Source organism: Pecten maximus, chromosome 4 (assembly GCF_902652985.1).
Source record: "Pecten maximus chromosome 4, xPecMax1.1, whole genome shotgun sequence".
Classification (NCBI taxonomy): Eukaryota; Metazoa; Mollusca; class Bivalvia; order Pectinida; family Pectinidae; genus Pecten; species Pecten maximus.
In genome coordinates, this window is record NC_047018.1 from 33,853,643 (window position 1) to 33,867,140 (window position 13,498).

The following is a 13,498-nucleotide window of genomic DNA, read 5'->3' on the forward strand; positions in this document are numbered from 1 at the left end:
ATAACATTATGCATGCAAGATTAAGAAACAGATATAGTACTCTTAACAACGATTTATTTCATGCAAATTTGATTAATTTTAAACACTGCCAATGTGGACACCCTGTTGAAGATGCATATCATTTCTTTTTTGAATGTAATAATTACTCTGTTCAGCGTTTGCAACTGTTTCGTGATCTAAATTATTTCATCCCACTAGACCTGCAACTTTTGCTATTCGGAAAAAATGAACTTTCTCATCAAGAAAATGTAACTATATGCCAATCAACCCAACTATTTATTAAAAATACAAATAGATTTTAAAAATATCTTAATTGGAAATTAATGTACATTGTATTTTTGTCTTTGCGGACTCGGGTGACATTCGGGTGTGTGTGAAATGTTATAAATGAAGGACCAGAAAAGAAAAGGAGGAAGACACCACTGGCATGGATTATCATAGACATTAGACAAGTTTGAACGAAAGGAAAGTCGAATTGTGTACCAAAGTGATTGTTGCCCGAGTCCGCTTAGGTCTACCACAAAACTATTTGTCTTTTTGAAGTATTTAGATATACATGTATATCCCATATATATAAGATTATTTGTATCAATATCTTATAAAATCTCTTTCTGTCTCTCTCTTCCTTCCCCCCTCCAACTCCCCCTCTCTTCCCCTTTCTCTCCGTCTCCCTCCCCTTCTGTCTCTCTCTCTCTCTTTCTCTCTATTTCTTATAAAATTAGATTGTAAATATGTAAATAAAACTACCATCATGTGAATTTTTTCTCAATGTAAAATTGTATCGGGAGAGGGCTTAATATAAGTTGGAAAACTTGTGCCCAATCCCTTTGTAACAAATAGTAAATTACAAATAAAATATGTTTAAATCAAGCATACACGCAGTGAAGAAAGAGTCAGCGGATTAATAAGCGCGGGAAACGGTAACATAATCATGACGTCGTCTCTTTGTGACGTTAGCGGAACGTCAACTAGACGGCGCCATTTTCAAAGGACTGATCAACTTTCTCCTGTTACCCGATGATCTCTATACAAAAAGCTAATGTGAAGTGAGCATTTTGTCAAAAACTTAACTGAAGATTGCAGAAATGGGTGAATACTTTACTACTCCACGAGGTAAGCTTACAACAGATGGCGTACACTTCCTAGAGAACATTCGACCATGCCCGCTGTGTTTGACAACCATATTGGAAACGTGTATTAAACAAAAATGTTGAGTTGTTTCATTTAATTTTGTTAACAATACTGGTGTCGTTACGTAGATTCACTGGAACTACATTATCTTAGCAACCACGACTGTCGTGGTTACCAACATCGCAACATATCACTACCTTAATTTTCTTCGTACGATATTTCAACGATTTGTTTTATATAAATATATGCACTGAACGGTGTTGTATTGCGTTTACGGTGTATGAACGCACTGCTAACTCGCTATATGGAATATGTATGTATCCCATTGCGTTCATACCCCCGTAAACGCAATAAAACACCGTTCAATCCCTAAGTAAACTTCAGTGTTGTTTTTTTTTATTTATGTTTCTATACACTTATTTATTTGTTTGTTTATTTCAGTCAAAATTGTTTACGAAAAAAAATTTAAGCCTTAACAACCGCGACCTGAAAATGAGAACAGAAAAACAGCCATACAGATCTTATTGTAATTAATGAACTAGTGCTATACCGTTTAAAATATGAGTAAATACAATTATCTGTATAAATAATCAGTTTATGTGTGTACTTTTCCGACGTAACTATAGAACTATTCAGTTATATATTCTCACAGACCTTAGTTTAAACTTTCTTTTATTCAGACATTTCAAAACATGTATAGTTACAAAATTGAATGTACAGAATAGGAAATAGAAACAAGTGTCTCAGACACTTATGTAAATCTATCACCTTATCATAAACAGCAAATATATTGAGGATGGACAACATATTATTGGCATATAAGACTATATATTAACAATGAATAACAAAAGTTTAAGTAAGGAGAAGAAAAGGAAAATGGTGAATACTTGGTGTAGAGTTCAGATTGTTGAGACAGACAACTTGAATTTAAGTACAAAAACATGCTTTTGGAATAAATAAAATTTTATGAAAACCTGTTTGTTTTAAGTATATAATCTTAAACAGCTAAGACGATGACCTTATTTTCTTGTGGTGAAAGTGTTTGGTTCCCAAATAGTAAGATGTCTGTTGTAATATTAAAAGGTAAGGAATATAAATACTGCCTTCTTATGTGGTCGTACCTGGCACATTCTAAAAGGAAATGGGTAGCGTTTTCAACTTGGCCGCACAGACAAAGCGGAGATTGAACAATGTTTTTATTATATAAATAGCTGTTTAGGGAACTACATTCCATTCGTAGACGAGCATGATAAATTTGACCCTTTCGGGTTCCAAATGTGTAGTGGATAGGTATGTTCCTGCTTAACTGTTGATCGAGGTAAGATTTTAGAGCAGAAACAGATGGGTTTGATCGAACGTGCGGTGGAAGTTTATTCCATTGATCTATTGTAGAGGGTAAAAACGATTGTTTATAAAAAGCAGTTTTGCAAAATATTGGAGTGACAAATGTTTGGTCCGAGTTTCTTGTATCATAGTTATGTCCCTCCGAAACTGTGTAAGACCATATAAATATTGAGGAGTATATTGATAGAACATTTTATGAAATTGAAGAATTTTTCGATTTTGTCTACGATCAAATAAACTAGTCCATCCTACCTCATTGAACAATTTATCAGTACTGGTTAGCTTTGTTGCGCCAGTTACTATACGTGCAGCTTCAATATTAAAATTTTCAAGTTTTTTTTCCAATTCTTTAGGAATATTTCCCCATACAATATCGGCATATTCAAGTAGTGGTCTTATAAAAGAGAAATAAATAGTTTGCAAAGTTTTTCTGTCTAACTGAAATTTCAACGATCTCATCATATTGATTTTAGATGAAGTTTTGGCAATTAAGTAATTTACTTGATCTATCCAACGACCATCTCCTGAGAAGAACACACCCAGGTGTTTATGAGAAGATACATTATTTATAGGAGTATCGTTCATATATATAGAGGGATGGTTAATGGGATTTCTTTTTCGACTTATTAGCATAGTTTCAGTTTTTTGGGGATTGAAGTCTACAAGCCACTGACGGGACCATATATGAATTTTGTTGATATCTGACTCTAGAGTGGCATGTGCCGTGATGGGATTTTCAACTATTATGTACAGCGACGTATCATCGGCAAATAACTTGAATTGATATCATAAACAATGTCATTTATAGACACAAGAAATAGAAGAGGACCAAGGATCGAGCCCTGAGGTACCCCAGCCTTGATGGAGGCCCAATCCGATACACAATTATTTAAAATCACCCGCTGTTTCCTTCCATTGAGATAATTTTCAAACCATTTAATTAAGCTCCCAGAAATACCAAATTTGGAAAGTTTGAAGAGGAGACCTCGATGCCAGACTCGATCGAAAGCTTTACTTACGTCGCAGAAGACAACTCGAATTTCTTTGCCTACATCTAAGGCTTTACCAACATCATCAGCTATACTAACAAGTTGGTTTATAGTTGAATCTCCAGGGGTAAACCCTGATTGACGACTAGTTATAAATCAGATTGTTGTCACAGAAGAAGCTATGTATATATTTAAAAACACAGCGTTCAAAGACCTTCCCAATAACACTCAATAAAGATATTGGACGATAATTTTTAACATCAGCACGATTTTCTTTCTTGTGAATTGGAATTACATTCGCTTCCTTCCATTGCGATGGTATTTTTGACAAAGAAAGTGATTTGTTAAACAAGAAGGCAAGAGGAACACATAAGGCTGACGCCGTCTCTTTAAGAATTCTAGGACTAATCAAGTCGGGTCCCACGGCCTTAGAAACATCAAGGTTACCCAAAACATCTTTTACGTCATTGATTGTTAAAGTTATTTCATTAAGGTTGTTTGGTGTTATGCTGGAATTATCTTCTGGAAGAAGTGAAGCAGAATCGTCCACTGACGATTGACTAGAAAAGTAAGTATTGAACACGTTAGCTTTGTCAGTGTCATCGTCATATCTCCCATCAAACACTACAGGAGGAATTTGATGAGGTTTAGGGTCTGGTTTAATGAAATTATGAACAACTTTCCACCATGACTTATTTCTATTATTTCCCGTTAATTTGGAAGTAAGTTTATTGAAATACCTATCTTTCGCTTGTTTTATCATGTTAACACATTTATTACGTACACGTTTAAATTCCAACCAATCTATTTCTCTATTACTTAGTTTTGCCTTATTATGCAGTTTTTTACGTTTAGTAATTTTCTTTCTAATATCATAACACATCCACGGAAGATCTCTACTTTTAACTGTAACAGATTTTTTTGGAATACAGATACTCCTTATTTCGTTAATTTTATCAGTTAACAAATTGCATGAATGATCTATATCATTAGTGTCAAGACATGACCAGTCGGTCTCTTCTAACAATGTTCTGAACTGCTCAAAATTGGCGTACTTATACATCCATATTTTACGTGTAATTGACTTTGATAGAACTTTTTGAATATTAAAAATGCCATATACCGGACAATGATATCTCATTGGTTGATCCAGGAAGGATTCTCCAACGTATGTCCGATTCAATATTGAATTGTTACTTACAAGAATTAGGTCCAACAACGACGAGCTATTTTCTGTATAATGTGTACATTCGTCTACTAGTTGGGTAAGGTTGTACGTAGTTATTATATTAGATAGGTGACCTTGATGGGGATGATTTTGTAAAACATTTACATTGAAGTCACCCGTTATTATTATATCGCGGATATTTGTGTTAAATGCTTGATCAATCGATAGTTCAATTCTATTCCAGAGTTGAACATTTGAATTCGTATAAAAAGTACCAAATAAATATCTTGACTGTTTTTAAGCTATTTCAACCAACACACTTTCTACGTCCCCCACTTCAAGATCATTTCGTCTATTTACAATTAATTTGTCTGAAACATACACAGAAATTCCACCCCCTATTCGATTATCCCATACCTTGTCTGTATTCGTTTGTCACAATGTCATTGTATCCATGCTAATCACTGTTGTAACCTGAATATAGCTCGGTAATAAGCCTTAGTAAATCAAAAGGAAACGAATAAAAAAAATTGGATCCGAAATATCCGAATTAATTATACATAATTGGAGTTATCTTTCCTTGGATAATGAAATAAATGAAGATCATTATAGCAATAACATAACGACTGATTCTCCTTATTTTCTAGTCGACTGTTAGATAACGTATAACACGATCGATCAGGGTTTCAAACTGCCTACACTTTGTCGATCTCTAAAGACAAACCCTTTCGTTATAGAGTACTGTATATGTAGGATCTATCATTGTTATGATATTGCCGAAGAAATGTTGATACAATTCTGCACATATTGTAACAAGTCGTCAACGAACTTTCAACTATTTCAAATAACGCAATCACGATCCGTTTAATTGAAAACTCTTGAATAGGAACAATCCCATTGCAATATTGTGCATTGCCGACAGGACTTCAAATGGATTTCGCCATAACGACAACCTGCAATTGCTTAACACAGAATACTTAACAGAATGTGTGTGGTAATATAGTACATGGATGAGAAATACATAATTAACGGAAATTCTAACTGACTGAAATTGTATTACCTTTCGTTACCTCTCGGAAATGTTGGCTTCAAGCCATCCATTAGTTGTTGTATTTGTTTACGTTTAACATTATTGAGATAAAAATCAAATATAGAAAGTAGCTTTTAATGAAAACTGGATCTGGCAGGTTTAAAATTACATCGATATCTTCGAGAATACCCCATATAATTATTCTCTCTTTTCAAACGTCAATATGTTCATATTTTGTTTCAAATTGCCCATGACATTAATTACACAATTAATCTAAAGCATTGCCGACGTTTACTATAACTTTAGTTCAAACAATTTAACGGTACACGTTATTGTTAATCCAATGCCAGTTTTACAGTGAAATCTAATCAGCACATTTACTTAAACAGATTATGCAATTTGCTATTGTTATTTTGAACTATTCTGCGACATGAATGTATAAGGATCCCTGTAGGGGAGAGAATTAATTGAAGAATATGTCGTTGCTGAAAGATGTCACATTTGAATACAAAAACGGTATTATTTGAAGAGATAAGCGTTTTGCATGGCAAAGGATTAAACAAATAACAAGTACAGATAACCCAATTTGTCACCGTATTCTTTGTCCATTTTACTTTCTCTTTTCGTACAATGTATCTACCCTTTGTTCCCCCTTTTTATCTCTTTTTTTCAGTTCTCTTGTCCCCCCATTCCCCCCCCCCCCCCAAAAAAAAAACCCACACCCTTCCACCCTTGCCCTCTTTCGACAGATAGTAATACATTGATGCTGAATGTCCAGACGGATATTTTGACTGTGGAGCCTACACTGTTAATTTGTCTATGTGTGATAGGTTGCTATTGTCTCACATCTGCTGTAAACTTGAAAGATAAGGAAAAAAGTCACGAAAACCATCAAGTTGGAGTTCTTTTTAACATCGGTCACACAGACCCGACAGGAACATAGGAACATCCCCGCCTGGAGTCCCATAAATCTTTGACCTTTAGAAATTGGTATAAAAATTTAACAATCTCCACACGGAACTGAATAGGTCTCTATTAGTCACTTAACCAATCTAATTCAAGCTGGACAAATATATATATCTATATACCAGAATCAGGTCCATATAAAGATAAGACACCCAATCAGAGGGCCAAAGAGAATACTGGCAATTTCATCAACAGTAGAACATGGTTTTAAACAAGCAGATGTAGCAACTCGTCAGATACATTGTTCCTACTCATTGTCCCAGAGTATACAGTAAAGCTAAGTATTTACATCTGTATTTATTCAAGAAAAACATCATTTGTAAAAAAAAAAAAAAAAAGAAAGAAAAAACAACTTTTATGATTTTATATCTCATAAGACACCAAATAGAAGACGCCACGGTTTTACAGACCTCCTTGTTGGTTATGCATCAAATGACAATTGGATAAGACGCAAATCTAATTATGACGTCACTTTGCAACAAATGTCGCATACATCTTGCATGGATACAGTATGTCATCAAGTAGACGGATTATCCTATATATGATACCTCAGCTGAGATTTTCTAAATTTTGCACCAGGAACGCCTGAATATTGTTCAACCCAGTGCGAGGGAAATTCACTAACATAGATGTATGAAGACAAACATAAGTCGTACAAAACATTAGATATTTTCAGATGTTGAAATTAGCAGAACGAAATACTGCTTTTCTTCTGTTGAAAACAAATGTGTTGAATATCGACTTTTAATTTTCTAGCCCTAGAGAGTCCCGTCTGATAAAGATGTGGGACCATAAATATTCAACCGAGAATGTACTTTTCCCGTACAGTATCATGGGAGTTATATTAAAGTTGTGACGAGATTTAAATTACAAAACAGACGACACGTGTTTATCTTTAAGAGGAAGGTTATACTGATTTATTTAAGATATGAGTGACACCCTTTAATTATTTTCTTTACGTGATTTCTGTCGAGACACCACTGAGGTGATTGAAACTAACATGAGGTAATCCATTTCTTGATAAAGTGGGGCTCCAAAGGGGTTTGGCAATCTCAGTATTCTGCAGACTGTATACCTTGTATCATTTACGAAAATATCACTTTTAATCTTTTGTTACATCACAAGGTCACGTGAAATACTTACGATTATTATATATTTAGTTAAGTTTGATTGATTTTTACTAAAAAGGCTAGTTGTTGATCTTCACTTCGTTATACTTGGTCATATAATGTCATCAGTATCCATACGACATGCAATAGTCACCTAGCAACTGACGAAATGGTAAACATATCACCAAGTTGTCTGTGTTCAACTTGAGACAAAATTCTTGATATGCTTTTTACAGCTGTTTTATATTCACTTTGGCTTGATTTTTTTTTTCACATTTAATTTATCACAGCACCTATTTCCCGTTAACCAGATCATATTCACATATTTATCCCATAACTACGCTTGTTTCACAACTGATATGGCACGTGATAAATTCCGTGTGTAACCACTTTCTAAGCCTCCGATTGGTCATTTGTGACCCCCAACAAATTTGATTGGCTAACCTCTGGCCTCTGACCATGGACTATTTTTACTAAAATGTACTCTCTCTTATTCTTTGTTTGTCGTCTGTCTTCAAAATATCAACATTTTTGTGGATTTGACTGTGGTCAACATTAGCATAAATGAGTGAGAGCGGTGTCCTCTTTGAAATGTCGTTTAATCTGGGGTTTGAGTCGTACGAAATATAATTTGTTGATGGTAAAATAGGCGACGCACGGAAGCAAGATATTGCATCGATTATTGCGAACCAAAACTGAAACCCCACCTCCCCCTTGATTCTCGATATATAGTGGACTCCGATAGCCAGGAATGAATTATCAAAACAAGAAACAAATGTAATACAATTACATGAAATCTGTACTTAGCCTTTCATTCTCTGACTCGCTTAAATCATTAAAAAGTAGTTAAAGAGAAAAATATAAACTTTGAAAATACTATCTTGAATTCTTTTCGAACATCCTTCAAATCATTGAATAAAAAGATATGCATATTTCAGATTTATCACAAAAGTCTCATTTTATTGTCATTTGTAAAGATCCCCATGCCAATCTTCAATTTTTCGTATGTGACCCTCGTTGGTAGAGTTATGGTTTGCCTGTTCTCAGCTGATTTTATACAGTCTTGAATGTGAGATATGTGTGTGCTTGAAACTCCACAGATAAACTTATATATAGCTGATCTATATGCTTGAAACCCCTATTGGTGCCCCATATCTATGACGTAGGCAAACGTTGATGAACGTCATAAGTTGCATGAACACGTTTTATTGTGTGTCATGATTGCAGCTTTTAAAGAGAAGTAATCGATATCAAATCAAGAATTCCATTCATCAAAGCAATAATTGGCCCTAACACGTATCGTGACTGAGTATTAAGTTTTTGCGACCTGATAAACGGTAAATTTCTCCCACAAAACCCGTTCAAATGAAGCAGAGCCATATTTAGCGGACGATAATCGACATTCTGGTTACAAGCCATGATAGTAGATGTCTGTCGCTATGTACTCTTGCAACTTAAGAGCTGGTAAAACGATATCGAGGCTTCCATTCTGGCTGGTATAAGTACATTCTGGGATCAATGACAAGGTCTTATTGAATCTGGCAATTTTCGTTCGTTTGTAGCATTCTTATATCTTCTAAACAGCACTATGATACAGGTTCGGTCTCGTGAATAGAACATCGGTCGATTACCAGTACCGATGATCAAACATTCTGGACTATTGCAGACACCCATGATATACCTGTTTTATTACATAATCACTAAAACACACTTAGAATCACTGAAATCTTGACTTTCCTGTCGGCCAGGAAGACTGTCGTCTGGCTCTATTGACATCTGAGTGACTTTGACGCTTGAAAAGGTAGGACTAAATTTCGAAACGTCACGTGGTGTTCAATAGTTCGCACGTGACCGTGAACTAGTTCATTTTAGCCATGCAATGGTATACATTTGTTTCATGCTTAATCGGTCAATAGTCAAAACTCTTCCACGAGGGGTTAGGACCAACTCGATGAACTGCTTCCCGAGGCCGCAGGCCGAGTGAAATAGTTCATCGGGTTGGTCCCAATACCGAGGGGGAGTGTTTTGACTGTTGACTGATAAGGCAGGCAACAACAATACTGTTCTGTTACCTCAATAATCTACAAGATTTCATATATATGCTATTTCATTAGGCTGAGGAACGCGTTTAAAGTATTCAGTAAACCCTTACTCCAACGTTGACGTTCCTTTAGCCTCGCAGTACGCTGTAAGAATTCATACAAACCATTTTATGACATTTTAGGTGGTATCCCTGTTTTCAATTAGATACAACAAACATTGGAGATTTCTTCGAACCGTTCTGACTTCGAATCTAGGCGTTGCTAGAGATACTGTCTAAAATTAAATTCAGAAAGACGCTTCATCGTAATCATTAGGGTGTTTGGGCGGTGCGGGATGTTTCTCGCAAGTCAACAGTCTAAAATATTGACCGGCCAACAGTAGAAAATACATTGTACTTAATTTACATTTACATAGAGATACGGGTAGCAATTCAAAATATAGCTTATGCGTAAGCAAATGAAAATCAATCGCATAAGAAGTAAATTTGGATAAACATTAAGTTTTGATATTTCCGTAGGGTCTTCTGGATTCGTGCATAGTAAAGGCACGCTAAAACCACCATTACAAATTCCAGATTGTCAATTCTCAAGAGGAAAAAAGTAATGAGAAAAAAAATACGTCAAAAATGAAATTCTACACTAAATTATTGTTTCCATTTCTGTGATACAACAAAAATAGGCATACAAATTATGACGTTAACTATCGTATAAACAAAAACAAAGATAATGGTCACCCCCGTTCTTGATAACGAGTTCTCCCTTGTTGTGTACATGAATTGAAATATGCTAATTGTTTATTTTTTTGTTTTTTTGTTTTGTTTTTGTTTTTACAATCCATCAAGCTACTTTGCAAAAATCGTTCAAGTAATATTAATCTGATATAGAATTTTGGGGTCTTTGATTGTCTTGCCCTATAAGCAGTGTATGTACTATCGAAGGGATTTGATACTGCGGAGGTATTATCGTAAACCTTCTATTTACGTGTATTGTATTACTACGCTCACGACTACCTACCATATCCTCCACTGGCAGTGATGATAGACCCAGCCAAGGTTATTGAGCAAATAACAACTGAAATAATTATGGATTATAACATACAGACGTCAAAATCGACGACAATACAATTTATCATTGGCCAATAAAATCCCTTCAACTTTTCATTACAGATTTCTAAATATAATGTGTCGTTGACGTCATACCACGCACGTTCGCGATAACATTAAATGCTAATTGGAAAATTTCAATGTCCTGTCATTCACGTGGTTTGAAACGTGTTTTAAATTACAACGTAAGATGTGGGCGCTTTCGCAGAGAGTTAGTGAATTGGTACATGCACTCTTTGTAGATTTATAGTTCCGACAGAAGAGCTTATTTTGATACTGGCGGCTGGGCTTGTTAGAATTAAAGACTGTAAGTTACGATTAACAAAGCGACATGGGGTTCGGGTAGTAAAAATCGGTCATTGGCGTATGTTACGATGGTTAGAATGGGCCATACATCCAAATCTAGAGAGCGACTTGGGGTTTAGAGAGTGACAATGGCAACACAGGACAATGACACACTGATTAAAATTCCGTGAGGATGTCTACACGTTTTTGACCTCTTGCATTACTGAGGAGTACCGGAGGTTCAAAACAACTGTATATTTCCTGTTTTGTATTTGTCGGGGTCATATATGTATGATTGTCAAGGAGACACAATCAGAGGAAAATATACCTGGTAAATCACATAGAGGCAAAGGAAGAGATAGGGAGAAAGACATGATCTGTGATTACTCGATCACCCTGTGTGATAGAGCGACTGTATCCTTCCCCGCTCCTGCATATACTGTACCTATGACACCACATTTTCATATATAAAGGTTTCTTGTACTTTAACATTCATTGTAGAATACCTAAAGAGAGACATTAAACCATTTTGTTCATTTCTTTATTTCCATTTTCCCCATTTATTACATCTGATGGATTCAATGATTAGGGATACCACAACTGTTGTCATTTAAATTGATATCTCTGGCACTAATCTGTACTTTAATCTAGGCTGTGAAAAGCGTTGAGTATTGTACATTGTGATTCTTCTTATTTCCGATAATGTTTTGAGAGAAAGAAAAAAACTTGTTCGTCTTTATTCCCTTGTCTTATTTGAATATTCGATCTTGCCTGTTTTTACCAATTCCTATTTCATGCAAATTTATTTGGAGATTCACTGATTTATTCACAGACCAATTCAAATAAATCACTCAATCATGATTGAAAACTCATTTGATGCATGTTGTTTCATCGGAGTTTTTTTTTACTTTCGTAATGGGATGCGGATTTAGCTTCTGGTGTGACAGTTCTGGGCATTCTGAAGTTCGGCTTCCTTCATTTCTGTACTTTATATGTGACACAAGGGTGCCGTTTGACTGACAATCAAAATTTTCAAAGCTGGCATCATCTTTTCATAGTACTGATAAATCAGCATTTTTTCTTATTCTTTAACCATTATTTACGTAATTCTCAAGAAAGTGATTTTGTTATTGATTTTTTTAGCATGTGCTTATTTTGCTGTGTGTTAATTCATGGTAATAAACATTTCATAGACTTTCAACTTATTAGGATAATTTTGTTTATCCTAAAAATTGGCAAACAATAACAGATGGGTTACAACTTGCAATGGGTCCTACCATTGTAAACGGACATACTTAACGCTTTTCGGGCTAAAATACCCCGTTTGATGTTGGATATTGCTTTCAATAGCAAGTGTTTTGATTGCGGCATCTCATCATTACGATAATCATTTCAAATAAAGAGATAGGAGAACACCAAAAATATACGTTTACTGTATCATTTAACACCTAGTATATTCTATATTTAGATTGTCGTTATCATCAGTCATTGCCGATATCATTAGTCATTGCCGATATCATCAGTCATTGTCGTTATCATCAGTCATTGTCGTTGTCATCAGTCATTGTCAATATCATCAGTCATTGTCAATATCATGAGTCATGTCGTTGTCATCAGTCATTGCCGATATCATCAGTCATTGCCGATATCATTAGTCATTGCCGATATCATCAGTCATTGTCGATATCATCAGTCATTGTCGATATCATCAGTCATTGTCAATATCATCAGTCATTGTCGATATCAACAGTCATTATCGTTATCATCAGTCATTGTCGATATTATTGTCGATATCATCAGTCATTGTCGATATCATCAGTCATTGTCGATATCATCAGTCATTGTCGATATCATCAGTCATTATCGATATCATCAGTCATTGTCGATATCATCAGTCATTGTCAATATCATCAGTCATTGTCGATATCATTAGTCATTGCCGATATCATCAGTCATTGTCGTTATCATCAGTCATTGTCGTTATCATCAGTCATTGTCGATATCATCAGTCATTATCGATATCATCAGTCATTGTCGATATCATCAGTCATTGTCGTTATCATCAGTCATTGTCGATATCATCAGTCATTGTCGTTATCATCAGTCATTATCGATATCATCAGTCATTGTCAATATCATCAGTCATTGTCGTTATCATGAGTCATTGCCGATATCATCAGTCATTGTCGTTATCATGAGTCATTGTCGATATCATCAGTCATTGTCGTTATCATCAGTCATTGCCGATATCATCAGTCATTGTCGTTATCATGAGTCATTGTCGATATCATCAGTCATTGTCGATATCAGTCATTGTCGATATCATCAGTC